This window comes from Coenobita brevimanus, chromosome 13 (assembly GCF_032717465.1).
Source record: "Coenobita brevimanus isolate Jiangsu-jjx chromosome 13, ASM3271746v2, whole genome shotgun sequence".
NCBI classification, from domain to species: domain Eukaryota; kingdom Metazoa; phylum Arthropoda; class Malacostraca; order Decapoda; family Coenobitidae; genus Coenobita; species Coenobita brevimanus.
In genome coordinates, this window is record NC_136966.1 from 46,808,412 (window position 1) to 46,828,655 (window position 20,244).

The following is a 20,244-nucleotide window of genomic DNA, read 5'->3' on the forward strand; positions in this document are numbered from 1 at the left end:
CATCTTTCTCCATCCACTTATCTAAGTAAGCAGTAAGCCGGTCAAGAAACTGAACGGCAGTCTCTTTATCCTGTAAACGAGCCCTCATGAACTGACTCTTGGCGTCATCAACTGTGAGACCATACGCTTTGACGAGTGAGGCCTTCATCATCTCATACGTGAGATTGTCTCCACGAATTCTGTGGAGAATATCGAGGGCAGGGCCCTCAAACTGGCTAAGAAACTGAAGCCACTTAGTTGCATCATCCAGCTAGTAAAGTTGAGCCATGTCTTCAAAACGAGCTATGTATGGCTTGATTCGCTCGCCTTCCTTGTATTGGGGAAGCTTGATGTGTGGGGTCTCCGTAATATGTGCAGGGATAGCGCTCATGGAGCTTGGGCCAGCTGCACTAGATGTGTCTGAAGCCGAGGAATCTCGCTTGAGCTTCAACATTTCAATTTCATGTCATTCGCGTGCTTCTCGCTCGTCACGTTCGTGTTCTCGTTGTTCTCGCTCATATTCTAACTTGAGTTCGCGTCATTTTCTCTCGTGTTCTAACTCGAGTTCGCGTTGTTTCCCGCTCGTGTTCACGCTGTTCTCACTCGTGTTCATGCTGTTTCCGTTCGTATTCGTGCTCCTTTTCGTGTTCCTCATGCTGATTTCGGCGCTCTTAACGAACATGATTCTCGCGTTGCTGTTCGTAATTAAACCGAGAGAAGACAAAGCCCTTTACTTTCTCCGGATCCGTAACCCCCATATCATTGGCTTCCTGTACATAGACTCTGGTAGACATGATGCTAACTCAATCTGGGTAAACTAGCGACTCAGTACTGACTGCAATTTGCAATGAAAGATGCCAATAATCGAGAATAAAGAATATAGGCACAGGTTAGTGGTGACCAGTTTTTATCTAATTAAACTGATAAAGAAAGAAGATTAAACAAACAAATGACTGTGAAAACTATTTCGTAAATTAATAAAACTGAATCAATAATCACCAGTAAGATAGTGCCTATAGACTTTAATGATAAATACCTAAGTATGAACGAGTGAGTATTATCTCATGAATAACTTTAGAGGTAGGAGTTAATATCCTGGCGAGGCACCAAATGTCACGGGGTTTTTAAGAATATATATTAAAAAATATTTATTCAATAATATTTGAGGACAATGAATTGTCTTGTGAAAATCAAGCAATGATTACTTTATGCCGGCTTACTTCGTCGATTCTCTAAGGACGAGAATTTATAAACTTTCTCAACAGTACACAGCAGAGACTAATTACTCACAAATGCTGTTTATTAGTACTGTTGGCCTCTGGAGAAAGTGACTCCACCCCTGACAATCAATAACTAATGCTATTAATGATAACAGATTCTTGCTGATGCATTAACTCCTGGTTGCACAACGGATTTTACGCTTAATACATAAGGACTGGCCTAAGTACCAGATATGAATAGCAAAACGTTTATGCAAACTAGGAGCTATAAGTGAAATAAGCTTATTATGGAAAATAAAACACGAGTTTACATTACATTAAGCTCAAGAAAAAGAACTTAATTTATTGATTACAATAAAATAAATTAATGTTACACGAGTCTTAAGATGAATTCAAATAAGGAGATCGCACTCACTCGCTCACTCAAGAGCTAACTCCTAGGAAAAAACGAAAAGAAATACTGGTCAGAAAAGTGGACAAAGCGGATGACTGGGCGTCGTTGGAAGGACACTGCACACGCTGAGTCTCTCGCCAATCACGCTAGGTGGGAATCCAACGGCGGCTGTGGGAACTAGGCGTCTTTGCGAGGAAGGACGCTGCCACACACACTACCTGCTTCTGCGGCACTCAAATCTTGACTGATTTCAAATCGTGATGGAGAGGCAAGTGTCGAGCTACAGTTGCTAACGGCTAGAATGAGCGAAACACGCCCATAATAAATCTCTCAGCGGAAGGTCAAAAGTCGCGCACAAAGACGATCATTTATGACACAGTGAAAAAATGCCTGAAAAAAACTCCCGGTCGGGTGAATACGTGGTGGTTAAACTAAGAGATAAATACTGGGATTCCACTAGAATTCGCGGCATCCCACCAAAGTTAATGTCACGAGCTTATTTAAATATAAAATCGCGCCGACTCGTGACAGCAAAGTTGATAAATCTACTATATCATTGACTGCATTGAGCGTAATATATAACTGAAGTTAAAATAAGTCAGAGGGTATGAGAACTGTATGGTTTTTACGTACATTGTGAGCTAGCTGGCTCCTACTTTACTGAACATCCCACTATACAACTTACAAATCATAATTTTGGCGGCACATCAGACGTCATCAACAACAGGCTTTTGTACTGGTGCAGTTGCCATAAATCCTAAAGAGTTGGGAGTATATAGGTGTGCATGTATATTGTGAGCTAAATTAATAAGGCTAAAGTATGATGAGTCAGAAAAGCTCCTAGAAATGAAAGGTTGATGGTGTGGACTGACTTGGAAGGCTATTCTTTATTTATTTTAACGACGGAGATCCCTTAGTCCTCTCAGCTTAGGTGAAGGTCATCGTAGTCTGAAGGTTTGACATGTTTAATAACCAAGTAGATTCTCTCCTGTGTCAAAAAAGATGATTATTGAATTTCATACAACCAACACCTAGTAACCAAGTCGTGCAAGTGGCCTAGTTTGTAATATGAAAAGAAAATCGAGTATAACACATCCCGTGTCGAAGGGAAACGATTTTTCTCTCTACCGTTATCACACACTAGATATTAAAATGAAAAAGTTTTTGCATGTTCACCAATAGTGATTGAGTCCTGCTAGTGTTTATTAAGATTATCTATCTATATCTATCCATCTATCTATCTCTCTATCTATAGTGCCTAAGCCCTCAAATCACCTTGACGTTGCCCTGTCTTCTGCAATTTGGCTGCCCTCCCTTCAATTCACACTCCCTTCTGTCATATACCTCTCAATCCCTCCATCTCAACCTTGATCTCCACGTTCTCCTCCCCTTCTGCACCTCATATACATACACTCTTGTAGTCAGCCTTTAATTCAGCATCCTCTCCACCTGGCCAAACCATCTCAAATCATATACCTTAACACTTTCAGTCACATCCACATCTACATGACGTTCCTTTATTTTCATCACTTGTTCGTCTATCTTACCATGTAACTCCAAATGCTCCTCTCAACTGACTGATTTCCACTGCTTTCGCTCTTCGTGTCCGACTGATTTCCACTGCTTTCGCTCTTCGTGTCCTTCCACCAGGATGTTTCGAAGCAACCAAAGAAACAAGTGGTTTGTGAGCGTGGCCCGTGTTCTAGTGAGATAAGGGCTGTCTGTCACGTCTTCTTGATCATTATTTCTCTCTGACGTATTATCGACATTATACCTGTCGATGATATTAACGCAAGAATGCCAGTGTCATTGACCTGTAGAAGTTTACTGATACCTCCATGAAACCAGTTCTTACAACAGCTACTAATCTCACTGTTATCGCAGTGGCTCATGACGTCAATGGGATTCTAATCATTTCATGTACACACCTTCCTCTAATTTCTAGGGTCTGTTTCTTTGACGGGGAATCAATCGCCTCTGGTGATGCAGAAATATACCACCAACGTGTTTTTATTTTTTTAACGACTGGTTGCAATAACATGGAATCTTTAAAGCATCTCCATCTGTGAGAGACTAGAACACAACTGCAGGGGGAAGAGGGTTTGAGACCCAGACAGATGAGGTTGCTTTAGCGGCTGGGTACCACATGCCTCCAGCTTCACACACACACACACACACACACACACACACACACACACACACACACACACACACACACATTTGCTTTAGCGGCTGGGTACCACATGCCTCCAGCTTCACACACACACACACACACACACACACTAATAATCTTGGCACTGTTAAGAAATAAGTTATCTTTCAGAGTTTAGTCTGAACATTATTAAAAAACACACATCGGAAGTACAATATGGATTAATGGCTATATCAGTTGGTTCACCTCTATTCAGCAGACTTCAGAAATATATATTATTCCCTAAAGGTGAAAAAATTCGCTTCATATTTTCTCCTTTGTTTTTCACTTTCTTTCGCTGCCAAATACAGTATTCCTAAAATGAAAGAGACATGGTATGTTTCTCCGCCAACACATGATTATGATATATATATATATATATATATATATATATATATATATATATATATATATATATATATATATACTATATGTAAATATTGCCTCTGGGAAGAAAGTGTCGGACATCCCCAAAGGGCGAAATAAACCTTGAACAACGGAGAGCAATTATTTGTCCCAGTTTTTACTCCAAAGTTACGTCTTCAACAAAATATGATATCAGTTTTACAGAATGGAAGAATTATGGCCAAGTTTAGAAAAGTTACATATAAGTTTTACGCTCTTCCTCCTCATTTTACTATGTTGCCTTGGGTCTGGTGCGTCTGCATGTTTCCGTAACCATCTCACGTCTGAGACACGTGAAGAGAGCTTTGATTTCGCCAGAAACTGTGCGATAAAATATCCGTCTTTATTTGGCATCGCTGCTCACTGGAAATGTGCTATTTTTTGTGTCGATCCCTACCACTTTGCATGCTCCTGACTTCCACAGCCTTCCATCTATCTCGTGTTACGCAGAGCTTGATGCGCCATTTTGTGTTCGAGAGCAGTGTTGACAGTATTAAACTTGAAATTTCGAAAGAGAAGGCAAAAGCTCCAGTTTTTTGCGCTATTATTGAAGCTTATAGTAGAAAATAATAAAAACTCTAATTCTACCTTCTCCCTAACTTACAATAGCATCTGTTCATTTCCTATCCTTACAGATGTTCTAATATTCACCAACGAAAATTCTTTTGCTTAATTGCACTGTATTCACATTCTCTCAGATTTAAATAAGTGGTCACGAAAAACAGGGAGCTGTTTATTGTAATTCAGCCTCTTCAGTCATGGCGTCCCAGCTCAACCCTGTTACAGTGATAAACATCTTAGCCATGCAAAGTTGAAGCTTATGTCGTTTTCTAGAGGAGGGGACTTGTTTTGTAGTGTTCCTGTGATGTGCATCATTTATTTTTATATAACTTACTTGATTTGCTTCTAGCAGCAGCTACACACACACACACACACACACACACACACACACACACACACACACACACACACACACACACACACACACACACACACACACTCACAAACATTTTTTTTACGGACATGGTATTCTCAGCAGTATCTTCTTTAGTATTCTGCTTTGAGAGCAAAACACTGCTTCAAATACAGGTTCTGGACGACCTTGGAAAGCGGATAAATTATGCTCAGCTATTTGCTGTCCTAACAGTATTATGTTTTATTCGTGTTACCTCCAGATGATTTTTTATTTTCAGGCTTAAACATACTTGTTATATTCAAGGGGTTAATGACATTATCCATCCACGCAGAATGAAAGGTCTGTTCAAAGCAGAGTAAAGTCGATTGGAGGTAGCTAAAACTTCTAAAAAGAGGGCTGTGTAGTAAACAGGTTAATATTTCAAGTCTCGCAGGAAGAATGAATGAAGGTTTGGCTGCATTTACTGAGGATTCTCTGAGCAGTTCTGGACAGTGTTTTGTTTTTCTGGTTTTGGATTTTACCGCGCCTTAATTGCAAGACGTGAAACTGAAATGATAAATGAAGATTAAGCTGATATGATGACAATGATGATAATGATGACAACTACGATGCCTTGGCGATGAGGTGGTGGTGGTGGTGCTGATGATGACAGATTAGCTAACATTGATGCTGATGCTTATGCTGATGATTTTAAGAGTCAAAGCTTTTTGTCAAGGCACAGTAGTGTTCTAGGAAACCTTTGTGAAGGAAAAGGAATTACAACTTGAAGTTTCATGAGGTTTTCTGTTTTTCTCTGGAGTTGCACTGAATCGAGGCTGCTCCATTTTTCTCCTGGTAATGTCATCTCTCCTTCACTTTCGATTTTTCCCACTACCGGTCTCTCTCTCCTCACCTTTTCATTCCTCTACTCTCATGCTTTTACCTATACTCCTTCCTGCTGTCCTTCTACTCCCCGCCTTTCTCATTCCTCCTCCTTTTCCTTATTTTCATCCCCTCTTCCTCCTCCTCTCGCTTTCCACTTCCCTCCTCCTCCTCCTCCTCCTCCTTCTTCCCGTTCCACCTTTCCACATTTTCATCTTCAATTAATTGCTGACTGACATCTCTTGGTTGGCGAAAGTGTGTTGTACTTCCTTTTCCTCTCTCTCTCTCTCTCTCTCTCTCTCTCTCTCTCTCTCTCTCTCTCTCTCTCTCTCTCTCTCTCTCTCAACACATGTCTTCAATTAAACGCTGACCTCTTTGGTTTTTCCTTAGGGGTGTTGGTGCGTTTGCACGGGCAAGATTCACAGTTTGCGTAATTAAACTCGGTGATAGCACCAGCTTTCTCCCTTATTTTATTCCCTATCCAGCTGACTCTCCCTATATACATCAGTCTGTCTGTATGTCTCTCTCAGTGTACGTATATTGCAGGCTACCTATCTACGTATCTGTGACTTTTCCTACATGTACTTTTCCTACAAATTTGTGTTTGTATGCATATTTATCTACATTGATTTATCTGTGCATTTGATCAGAAACTATCAGTTTGTTTATCTATATATCTGTCAGTTTATCTGTCTCTCTGTCCTTTCGTACAGCCTCCATCCGTTTTTCCGTTTATCTATCTCCCTACACAACCATAATTTTAACAGTCCATCTATCCATCCATCCGTTCTTCCGTCTGCTCATCTGCCTGTATACTTAGTTCTTTGCCTCCTTATGTATTTTTCTGTATGTCTGCTTATCAAGTGAACGGTTACCTTGATAGATAAGGTTCTTTTCCGTGATTAAATATAGCCTGATGGTTGAACAGATAATTTGGTGGGTTGGATATAAAAAAAAACTTAGTGGCTTGGTTAGGCAAAGTTTGGTGGCTTGGATTGCTATTGTTTGGTGGCTTACATAGATAATATTTGATGGCTTGAAATGATAAAGTTTGATGGATGGATAGACAATGTTTGGATGACTTGGAAACATAAAGTCTGGTGGTTTGGGTCAAATCTGATGGCTTGGATAAGTACGAACATAGTTTGGTTGCCAGGATATCTTGTGTACATAAAGCTGAAACGGTATTACAAATAATGGTAGGTGGTTTTCAAAGATAAAGTAGGATATATATATATATATATATATATATATATTCTCAGCTAAGAAATATGAGCCAGCAAAGGAAAGCGAGAAGTACAAGAGGGGATGTATTAAGGGAACATTTTGTCCCGTACCATACAGTATTTCGTGATGAATAAAACTTTCTATTAACTTTCAGCATTGGCTCCTAATGGCGTAGATCAACCTGTAAGTGAGAAATATCAACCAGATGTAGTCCACAGTCATACACCTACATCCTTGCTTACAAATCAGGTCAGTAAATTTTAATTATTTTCTTTTTTAATCTACTGACTCCGTATTCATGAATGATCGTAACCAGTTTTTATATTGAACACGTCTCTATAGCCAGTAAGTATGACTATGAATAATTTTGCTTTGTTGTATTATTTTTTAACACTGTTATTTTAATCTAATTTTGTTGTTAAGTGTTTGGTAGTAGGAAATCATAAACATAACTTAAGATCAAGAAATTTGTGCATACTGACCAAGATGACTTATTTTTTCTGGTAGTCTTTCAACAACAGAAGTTATAAATTAGAAAACTACATCAAATATATTTCCGCATTATTGAAGGAAAAAATTCTAGTAATGATAGAAAATTTGCATTTCCTTTATAAAGGTTAAGATTAATCGGAGAGAGGTGAATGCCTTGAGTAAAAGCAGTAGGTGCGTTCCCAGGTTACTCTGAACGAGAACCCGTTGGACAGCAGGCTGAAGAGGCATTTTTCCTGTGACTATCTTTTTTTCTTTTCCGAGGATAGGGAAGAAGCTGAGAGACGTTTGTATAACCAGGCACTGGAACAGCTCTTTTATATCGATGCCCCTGCGTGAAGGTGTCACTCTCCAACATCAGTGCAAAGGGTAGGACCGATGGATGCTCTAATTAGCAGCGAAGAATGTGTAAGATCGGGCTTGAAGGATGTGCCTCTCTCGGAAATGTCTGATGCAGTTAGGACAGATGTGTGTAGTGCCTGAAAATGACCCTTCCAACAATGAAAAGGTAAGGATTGATGAATGACAGTGTTGAGACCAAAGAATGTCAAGCTTAGGACTGAAGACTTATCGAAACATGACAGGGTGAGATCTAAAGAATAACAATGTAAGAACCAAAAGATGTCAACGTTAGCCCAAATTATGCCCATGTTAGAACCGGAGGAGACTTTGGGTAGGACAGAAGAATCTGTTAGTTAGGTTCTCTTAGACATGACTTATATGATGCCAATAACCACCCATTTCCATTTTGCTGGAGTTCAAAACTGAAAAGATGACTCGAATTTTCAGTTTTTAATACTTCTCCAGTCTTCACGTTGGGCATTACTTTCGCTTTAAAATTTTCAGAGCCCTCTCCCATATTTTTTCAGGGGGAGGGGGATAAGATTCCTCGACTGCTGGAGTATGCAGTGTCTCTTCCGCCTTTATAATAGTTAACACCTGTAACCAATGAACAATAAAACATGGGGAATAAACGCTGAAAAGTACAATGGCAAAAATTTAGGGAATTCCCAACGAAACTCCATTGGAAGCATACATTTGTCGCTTAAATGCATGTCACAAACCTTGAAAATGCAAACTCAACCGAGCAAATCCAGAAGCACACAGAGAGACTGAATGCTGTAGGGAAGAAGCCCAGTGGAATAGAAGATAAGTGAAGAAGTCGTCAGACACTGAAGATTGGATTCATGGTCCCTCAATCTTGCTATTAATACTCTGAGGCTGTTATCAGTTTCTCTCAGCTGAGAAAGTCATGTGGCGTTACTGGAACAGAAAACTTGAGTTATATTGATCGCGAGAGAACAAAGGACGACAGAATTCACACTCTCAGGCTCTTGTGACTCATCCTTAGCTGAATGAAATAGCCTGGCATTAGCTAAAATAGGATATTAAGGAGGAGATGGCAATGAGGGTGATAATTCAGATGAAATTGTATGGCGTCAGCTGGAACAGAATATCAAAGTGGTCCCAACCATGAGAGAATTGACCAAGCAAAACAAGAAGCACACAGGGACCACCGAGAAGGAAGTCAAATGGAGTACACGACAGAGGCAGTAGATTGGACTCGTCACCGTGTAAAACGTCCCCCAGATTTGCTGTTAATAATGACATTGTTAGTGAGACGCGGGAGCCGTGAAATGACTGAGGGAAGCCCGCTCTTTGGCCTTGGATCTGTCTGTGTTGCGAGGGTAAAGAGGATGCAAAACCAAGGATACATTTGTGACACAACTATACTCCGTTTAGTTTACCTTGGTTTAATACTGCCGTCAGTATCTTGAATACTGGACTGTAACAGTAGATTAACATTAGCTAGGTACTAATCACGAAGAAATGTTATGGAATAGATGTAGAGCCATGGAACTGCCTTATTCCAACACTGAGCTACAGGCAATAAGCTGCAAAAGTGAGAACATCTCCGCCTAGCTAAGTGAATAAGAACTACACCCTACACTACTCTGTGAAATTAATACGCCGTTGATTAATAACTTAAGAAAAATCAATCAATCAATCAGTCATTTCCTGTGGCACCCCACGGGATGAATAGGGCCTCAATGAACTCTCTCCATCAATATTTGTCTCTTGCCATCTCCTTCAGGTCCCACCAACACTCCTCTCCTGCTTCTTTTTTCATTGTCCTCAACCAGGTTTCCCTCGGCCTACCTCTACCTCTTCTTCCTCTAGCAGTCCACTCTGGCACATCCTGTATTAAACTACCTTCTTTTCTGTATATGTGCCCCAGCCACTTCCAGCGAGACAGTCTCACATATTCATTAACTGGTTCCACTCTCGTAATATCCCTTACTATTGCATTTGTAACTCTGTCTTGCCACTTTACCCCAAGAATCCTTCTCAGTATTTTATTCTCAAATCTTAATACTTTCTGATCTGTTGCAATTGTACTGTACCATGACTCATGCCCGTAAATTAAAATTGGTCTAACAATGGACTTGTAAATTTTCACTTTAGTATGTACCGAAAGCATATTATTATTCCAAACAGATTTCAACATTCCAACAGCTAGCCAAGCCTGTCTAATCCTCTCCTCAATTTCATTGTTTAATGATCCATTAGATGATACAATCGTTCCCAGATATTTAAAGTTTTCTACATTCTTCACCACATTATTCCCAATTACACAATCGATTTGGTTCTCCACGTTCATATTAATAATTTCAGTCTTTCCACAATTTATTACCAATCCCACTTTTTCTCCTTCCTCCACCAGACAATCAAGCACCCTCTGCATCTCGTAAATACTTCCGCAAATCAGTACAATATCATCAGCATAGTCCAAATCCATCAGCTTCTTATTTTCTTTCCAGTTAATTCCTGCACCTGTTCTCCTTACAACCTTTTTCATAACATAATCCATAACCAAAACAAACAACAATGGCGAAAGAACTCCTCCTTAAATCACTCCTGACCTAACTTGAAATGGATCACTCAAAGAACCACCCACCATTATCTTACAAAAAGTACCTTCATGCAGGCTTTTAATAATATTTACAAACTTTTCTGGTATACCATAGAATCTCATAATTTTCAACATAGCTCCACACTTAAGAGAAAAATTTTTGTTTTTAAAAAATCATCCTTCCATCTACTATTCAGTCCTTCTCTGAGCCATCAGATGCATTGGAGTTCGGTGCATTTCTACTTATTCAAGAAATTTAAGACACGGGTGACCAGTCGACCATCTCTAAGCGGCACTGAGTAAGAAATGAACCCCAGCCACGCACTGAATAGAAAGCGTTATACGTAATATCCCAACCTCACCTGCAATGAGAGGATTCCAAGTCCTTGCCACCCCTTGTAATCCCTCACTCAGGTCGGGGACAGAGTAAAGGGAGAGTCAGTTGAGGTCATATCAGGTGTGGTTGGGAGAAAAAATAAAATGTGGTAGCCTTGCATATAAGCAGCTTCCAAGTAATTGTATGTACACTCTTGATCTGTAGGCCCACTGAAGAGGGCGACAGCTGTCTCCGAAACTGTTTGGAAATACATCTTTTTACAACTGCCAGTGTGGGTTTTTGTATCCTACGTTATATCCAGCTGGAGTACATTAATCCACAATACTACCTGGCATACTGTATATTTGGTGATCTGGTTACCAACCAGCAGTAGTAAATGGTTTCCTTGGTTACATGAAAATTATCGCTCTATGTAATGCCACCCGAATATATAAAAAGGTCAAAAGCTATCAATTAGGTGGTTGTGAAATTAATGTTATATCTTGTGCATTATGCTGACGCGTTCGTTAGCCTTGTTTCTCGCAGTGAAGCTGAATTATTTTTAGACCACGAGCGAGCCAGGAGGGAGGGTGTAAACAAAATAACCTCATACATTATGCTAACACATTCATTAGCGATAATTCAAGGCTGTCTCATGCATATTCAACCGTACAATTAGTCATAATATATCTCCTCCTCCAAGTTTTGTCTCGGTTGCTCTTGCCAGAAGACCGTATTTTCGTCTGCCTTTTTAGATTTCGTAACACCTCTTTTAATCAGAGAATTATTTTTGTCTCTTGCATTTTTAAGTCCTTACGTTAAACTTTTGTAAGACCTAATTGTCGTTGACTTTATGATTTCGCAACAACCCTTGGTCACAAACTAATATGTATATTGAGTCAACACCCTCCTATGATCGTTACATCTCTAATAGTCAATTGCAGTTAAAGCCAAATGATTTTCGTCAATAGAGAGTGAGTCACATGAGCTTGAATGTTCATCGTCGCACCATTAACCCTATCACATTTTCGTCTTCTCTCTCATTATTTTTTGTTTTTCAGCTGAGAATAAAACATGAAACCCTCGGTGTTAAGTTACAGATTGCACCTTGTTGTTTCGGCCCAGATACATCTGAAACGCTAACCCAGTGGAGTGTAAGCTTAGGTGGTACTCCTGCAATCTACCATCCTCATTAAGATGGACAAAGAGAGAATTGAGGGATTTTTATATACCGGGCAGTGGATCCGTCCGGTCATATCGATGCCACGACGTGAAGGTGTCCCTCTCTAGTATCCCTTCTAGACCTTTTTACTCATTTTAGGAAAAATTTTCTTATACTGAACAAAATTCTTCGAAACTAAATAAACTCGCCTGGAGATGGTAAGAATATAGCTGAAACCACCTCCCCTGTCTAAAAGGGTAAAACAAACACACACACACACACACACACACACACACACACACACACACACACACACACACACACACACACACACACACACACACACAAAATAATATTTACCTCATAAATTAAATAACTTCCTCTTTAATATCGATCTTTGCCATCCCCAGACGATTTTATTTGACTTCAGTGATGCTATTCGAGCTGGCAGGGCTGGGCATATTCTTTACTTCTCACATTGACAGAGGATGAAGTATCTCTTAAGTGTTTGTTGGGGCTCCCGGGTCATCTGAAACGCGAACCCGGTTTACTGCAGGCTTAAGTTGCCCTTCTGCTGCAGTTCATGATCATCCTTTTGGGGGATGGAGAGGTAGCAGAGAAAAGTTTGCATAATTAGGCAGTGGATCCGCCAGATTATATCTATGCTACCAAGTAAAGGTGTCCGTCTGTAGCACCTCTTCTAAGTTGAAGAAATTAATTTGACTGTAATATAATAGTTAAAAGAATGCGTCCTCGGACAGAAGAGGTTATAGAGTCGAGCTATCATTTGCTGTGTTGGAGAGGGAGGTCTTCACGTGATGGCACCGACAAAACAGAGCACCTCTCTCTGCCTTGTGATGAAAACGTCTCCCAACCATTTTCCTAAACCTCGAAAGGAGGATGGAGAACTTTAGGATGAAGTCAGCTTCAGACTACGGTCCACCAGCATCACGTTTCAGATAAGTCTGGGAACGCAAATGCTACTACTGTTACCACTAACTTCTCGAGATTTCGTAAAACCTCTTCGTCAACGATAATGTTTTGTTTTGTATAATGTGTCTTAACTTTTCCGGCACGAGGGCGCCATTCTACGTTTTATCTTTGCTAGATCAAAATGATATTCAGCTCAGGACGGACCTCTTATACTGAAAGAGTCAGTCAAGAAAAATTACAATTCCTGCAGTTCGAAGGAAAAAAAATCTATGAAACTGAGTAATCATCTTGAGATAGTAAGCTTAAGTTAAAAGAGAAAAGGAGTCACTGTCCTGAAGATATAACAAGCCGTTATCAAAGATATATCCCCACCATGTGCTAAAGATTATGTATGTCATGCACTAATAAGTATGGCAATTTCACATACAGGGGCGTAAACTAGGACTCGTACACTAATAATATTAACAACAACAATAACAACAATAATAATAATAAAAAAAATAATAATAATAATAACAACAACAACAACAATAATAATAATAATAATAATAACAACAACAATAATAATAATAATAATAATAATAATAATAATAATAATAATAATAAACTCTTAGGAATCTGTCCGCCAAGTTTGATATTCAGATTACTTGTCCAGGTCGGATTGAAATCTCCAGTAGACACAGCCAACTTATCAAGACATATTTCCTTACATGGTCATACCTCGTAAAGTACAGACAATATGACAATTTTACATATATGGGCATCAACTATGACACATACTTTATCTTTCTGTGTGATATGAAGCCAATCCACCTCGTAGTTTCTAAGATACTTGTACAAGCCCGGGCGGGAAGAAGAACAGATTTTTTCCTTATATGGCCATAGCCCGTAATGTACAGACAATCTTTCTGTGCGATATGAACCCAATCCACCTGGTAGTTTCCAAGATCCAGGCCCGGACGGAAAGACGGACACGCAAATAACACATCACAGATTTTTCCTTATGTGGTCATAGCTAGTTAAGTACAGACAATATGACAATTTTACATATATGGGAATCAGCTACGACACATACTCTATCTTTCTGTGTGATATGAAGCCAATCCACCTAGTAGTTTCTGACGGAAAGACAGACAGACGGATGGACAGGGGCGATTCCTATTTCCCCACTATATGGAATGATGGTTGGGATAATTATCACCTAGTAACCTATTGACAAAGGCGTTTGGCTCTAAGCAGATTTATAGGCAGATATGTGTGTGTGTGTGTGTGTGTGTGTGTGTGTGTGTGTGTGTGTGTGTGTGTGTGTGATCTTGTCAAGTTATGAAGTATCCGGTAGGTGTTGTTGGTGTAAATGATGAAGCTGTTTTTCCGACGGAGGTGTTGACAAGAATACTAGTTTTCCATCGTATGTGTTAATAATAAAGTTGTTTTTCCGACATCTTGCTGCTGCCTTTATTTATCACTGTACATAACACACCTACGCTTCACTCTCAATCAACCACACCCATTTACATATTTCTAGTCTAAGCAACTGCCAGATGTGTGTGTGTGTGTGTGTGTGTGTGTGTGTGTGTGTGTGTGTGTGTGTGTGTGTGTGTGTGTGTGTGTGTGTGTGTGTGTGTGTGTGTGTGTGTGTGTGTGTGTGTGTGTGTGTGTGTGTGTGTGTGTGTGTGTGTGTGTGTGTGTGTGTGTGTGTGTGTGTGTGTGTGTGTGTGTGTGTGTGTGTGTGTGTGTGTGTGTGTGTGTGTGTGTGTGTGTGTGTGTGTGTGTGTGTGTGTGTGTGTGTGTGTGTGTGTGTGTGTGTGTGTGTGTGTGTGTGTGTGTGTGTGTGTGTGTGTGTGTGTGTGTGTGTGTGTGTGTGTGTGTGTGTGTGTGTGTGTGTGTGTGTGTGTGTGTGTGTGTGTGTGTGTGTGTGTGTGTGTGTGTGTGTGTGTGTGTGTGTGTGTGTGTGTGTGTGTGTGTGTGTGTGTGTGTGTGTGTGTGTGTGTGTGTGTGTGTGTGTGTGTGTGTGTGTGTGTGTGTGTGTGTGTGTGTGTGTGTGTGTGTGTGTGTGTGTGTGTGTGTGTGTGTGTGTGTGTGTGTGTGTGTGTGTGTGTGTGTGTGTGTGTGTGTGTGTGTGTGTGTGTGTGTGTGTGTGTGTGTGTGTGTGTGTGTGTGTGTGTGTGTGTGTGTGTGTGTGTGTGTGTGTGTGTGTGTGTGTGTGTGTGTGTGTGTGTGTGTGTGTGTGTGCTTTTTACCCACAGGATCCCTCACCCTCACCCCGGGTCTAATTGTCTTATATAGGGGAGTCGGTTATCAAAAGCCTGTTTACTGATGGTGATTGCCGTGGGAATTTAATTTATATTGCATAGGAAATTAATTTTAAAGATTATTAAATAGTGCTCTCGTGGTATGGTGGTTACACTCTCCAACATAGTAATGGTCTTGTCAAGTGCAGGAATCCGATCTCGAATAGCGATTGAAGGTTTTCCCATCTTTTAGTGCAATCAGAGGAAAAGGCTGGTGGTCTCCCTTATTGTACTGAACAAAGGGAATATATAATTTTGTGTTTTATGCAGCCTAATTCCTGTAGCTAAATGGCACAATAAGATATACTACGGCTCTACATCCTTATATCATGTTTATTTCTTGACTAGCATCCTATTCTAATGGTAATCGCTTGTTACCTCCTAGTATTCAAGTCATTGAGATGGTAGCTCTACTCCTAATTTAAATAAACAGAATATAGTGACGGATTACCACATATTGAGCGGAGAAATTCGACGCTGGCTGTTGACGTTTTCACCTTTCATGCTTTGCATTATACATATAATTCTTAATCTACCTAACTCCCGCTTACGCTGCCTCTCGTTTAAAAGTGTGCTCAGTCATCTCTATGCGTTCAGCTAAATACTGGTTGTTATTTTTTTTTCCTTCTGTGACATTCTCTTCCTGATTTCGAAATACACGGTATTGCTGGTGCGTTGTGAGAGCGACTCCTTCATGTTGTGGCATCAATATGGACGGGCGGTGAAGCTGCCTGGTTGAATAATCGTCGTCTCTTTGCCTTCTTCCTCATCTCCGTAAGGAGGATGACGGATTGCGGCATAAAGACAACTATTACCTGCAGTGTATCTGGCTAGCGTTCAAATGAACCTGGGATTTGCAACCATACTGCTGATTTGAATCTTTGATGGTCGAGATTATTTTGAAAGATTACCAAAGTAGACTACAACTGTGACTCCTCAGTACACATAAGACAACCTCCGCAGTCGTGGCGAGTTACATCACTTGCTGAACCTATTATAAATACTTTATGGTCTGTGTCCTTATTGATATAGATTGATTATCACGTAGCACATTGTAATCAGAGATCTGTTTTGATTGCTACACCTCTGTTTTTATTTTTATTTTTTCTTTCCATTATAAGCATTTAGTACCGTATTTGCAATGACTTAGCATTCTTAATATCTCTTTAAGGGTTGTCACAGAGGTTTATATGCCAAATGTGTATTGCCATTACAACACGTTAGAACATCCAGAATAACAGACGAGAGGCATACGTGGATCGTTTAACACGATACCAACACGTCGTCCAGGCTCATCGTGCATCTGAAATACCTACAATATCCCTATAATACATTGTAACTCCATCTTTCACTTATTCTCTTACATATATGTAGTTTCAATTCAATTGAAGAATGGATTTCTACGACCAGGTATCAAAGACCTCATGGCACTTATTCACAGCAATGATGTATGATTTGCAATGGAATAGAAACAGGGATGTGTAAGTGGTTTTGGCGAAGAAGTGGTATTGGTGTAAAAGTGGTCTTAAGGCTGGAAAAGATCTTTGTGTAAAGTGGTCTTGGCGTTGAAATGGTCTTGGAGTTGGCAGTGGTCTTGGCGCTGGAGGCGGTCTTGGCGTTGGAAGTGGTCGTGGTGTTGGAAGTGGTCTTGGCGTTGGAAGTGGTCGTGGCTTTGCGTTGAAGTGGACTTGGCGTTGAAGTGGCTTGGCGATAAAGTGGCTTGATTAGTCGGTTGGTTGAAAAGCTTGAACCAGGAAGGAAAGAAGGGTTGACGTCAATTGGAAGTCCTTAAACTATTCATGACATGAAACCAACTGTCTATCCATACAGGAGAAGAGGGGGGGAAATGGAACAGATGAAACACGAATATATCAATAAGTAAGGTAGGACAGAAGAAAAGAAGAGGTCAGAAGGGAAGGAAAGATAAGAGACCAAAATGCCCTTTTTAATCGCTTTTTCTGACAAGCAGGGATAATGGGGAAGTGTTTTTCCCCCTTCCCCCTTCCCCGGGTGGGCTATGTATGTTTTGTTGTTCAACTAAGCTGGTACAAATGTGTCATCACGTGTAACTCTACCTTCACTTTACTGTTTATTGCGTTTTACTTCCTAATAACTACCAGCCTACTTACCCACAGACATCATAAAATCTCATAAATTTCTTCCATCACGTAATCTCGTGTAATTCTCCCTTACTCGTCATCATTATACTGCTCCCATCCCTTTACTTACCTTATACAACGCTCGTTCGTCCCTTTGGCTCCTTCGTCGTCTCCCTTACACCCACTCCAAGCATATCACGGCTAGACTGGGCTTCTAGTAATTCTGCTGTCCTCTTCATACGCGAAGAAACATAAAACTGGTCACTCACCCAGGAAACAGTATCCCATCGCCAGTGGCAGATGCTTGGTGAGTTTCCCACTAATTATTCAAAGATTTAATAAGACTAAGAAACACTACTACCATCGTCTTTCCTTTCTCTCCATGCACATAACTTCATCGTCATTACAGTCTATGCCTTTATTATGCCGTAATTACTTTATTATACCCTATTGAAACTTAGGATTAATTAGCAAAAAGGTGTTTGATATTTACTGACACATTTTCGGCTTCTCCCCCCCCCCCCAGCAGCACAGTTGCCAAGTTTCGTAATTGAAGCAAGCTATTTACAACTTCATATAACACCTCCTTCGGTTGCAGCGTATTACAGGAGAAATGATAAAATAAACAGTATATTAGTGAGGAATGTTTAAATGAATTATGTCCTCCCATGCACATCCAGATTTCACGCATCTCCACGCCCAAACCAGCCACTCCGCACCTCTCTCTCCTCCCTTCCCTCGTCTCCTCCCATCCTTCCTAACCCCCCAACCCTCGTGCTTCTGGGCACCAACCTCTCTTACGAATTTGGAGCTTTAAAAGGTAGGTGTCATTTAATTATAGTATGTTTAAATATGCTTTAATACCCGTCTGTGGAACAATTCGAAGTGGCTGAATGCGTTTTCTGAGTACAGTATCATTAAATCCTCCATGATTGTATTGCTATCTCACTGTCGTCTTCCTTCTTTTCCCCTATTCTTTTCCTTCTCCTCCCTCCTCTTCCTTCCTTCTACTGTACCTCCTCCTCCTCCACCCTCCATCCCTTCTCTCTCTCTCTCTCTCTCTCTCTCTCTCTCTCTCTCCCTCAACCTCCTGAAAGGAGGATGGTAGACTGCAGGAGAGGGACACGTTAGCCTGTAGTCCACCGGATTCAATTGAACCTCCAGCTACAAATACCAAAACCCGTTTTTCTTAAACACGTACACGATAAACCTCTCCACTGTGATGACGGATTCTGTAATATATATATATATATATATATATATATATATATATATATATATATATATATATATATATATATATTATATATATATATATTCATCCATCTATCTATCTATCTATATCTATCTATCTACCTGTCCATCTTTCTATCTATCTATCTATCTAGATAGATAGATAGATAGATAGATACAATCATAATTGTCTGAACTTCCGGTTTCTTATGTCATGTATGTAGCACTCATTATACTGTATACAATTAAAATGTATCATTACATACCTTCATTTCCGCGTCATATGTCTGGTGCAGCATGTTGTTGTGTACAAGGAAGGACATGCTCTCCGTTGCAAACCACGTGCTTTTGTTCACGTAATCCGCGCTATCACCCGATTTCCTTTCCTTCATCTTCTTGACCTCCCTATGTAACTGCCGATTTCCTTTCCTTCATCTTCTTGACCTCCCTATGTAACTGCCCATTTCCTTTCCTTCATATTCTTGACATCCTTAAGAAACTGGGCCTTCAAGATCTTCATCTTCCTCTCAACCTCCTGTCTCTCCATGTCCACTGCAGCCGCAGCTGTCCTCCAGGCGTCAGCCTTCTCAACCCTGATTTTGTATTCTTTATTTTGGGGTCCCATAACACGGGATGCGACCAGTACAACTCTATCAAGGGTACAGTCTGCTCAAGCGAAGACTCCATCCTCTTTCCTGTAGTGCCGCTGTGTGTGCTCATCCAGCGTCTCTGCTGTCAACATTAAAACACGTTCACACGGTTGCTACAAACATGCTGACAGCCAGAGTTACCAACATGTATTGGACAGTTGTGTTGTTAGCTTGTTCACAGCTTGTTCGTGAGAGGGTTGTTTAACATGTTGCCAACCTTCGTTCAAGGGCAATTGTGGACGCACCCTTGCACAATATTCTGAAAAGTCTGCAGATCTCCAAAGACCATATTACTGAGTTACCAAAGTCACTGTTAATTGTCTCGTTAACTATCGTAATGAAGTACATCCTATCTGAACTTTTACCTCTACTCATGATTTCATGAATCCCAGGCGGAGATATGAATTTCTCTGGACCAATAACACGTGATTTACAGTTTCCTTGCAGGTAAGAGGTTTCTCGGGGAGGGTGAGAGTGATGGATCGAGGCTCCACACCTCCGCCATTCCTCACCCACTGAAAGGTTCGCCGGAGACTCTCCTGATAGATCGCGACCCCCACCCCCCACATCTTATCTCCCCACCCTTCTCTCTTTGTCCTCCTCCCCTGCTTCCCCTACCTCTCTCCCACTTTCCCTTTCCCCCTCCACTGTTCCTACTGTATCTCCCCCCTGCCCCACCCCGCGCCGACAAGGAAATGCATCGAGGCAACGCCCAGGTCGGATTGAGTGCCTGAGAGTGCCGCCCGTCTCGCCTCGATATTAATATATATTCCTCTACATGACCGACAGAACCACTTATTCTTATAACACTTTGGCTTCAGTTTTCATATTTCCTGAGCGTTTTTTCACGAAACAGTTGCAACTACTAAGGATTTCAGGGGCAGTGTCCAACTGTTTTTTTTAAATAACGTCTCAACAAAGCGTCGGACAAGGATTTAACTTTGGCAGTGCATGTTTGAGACCC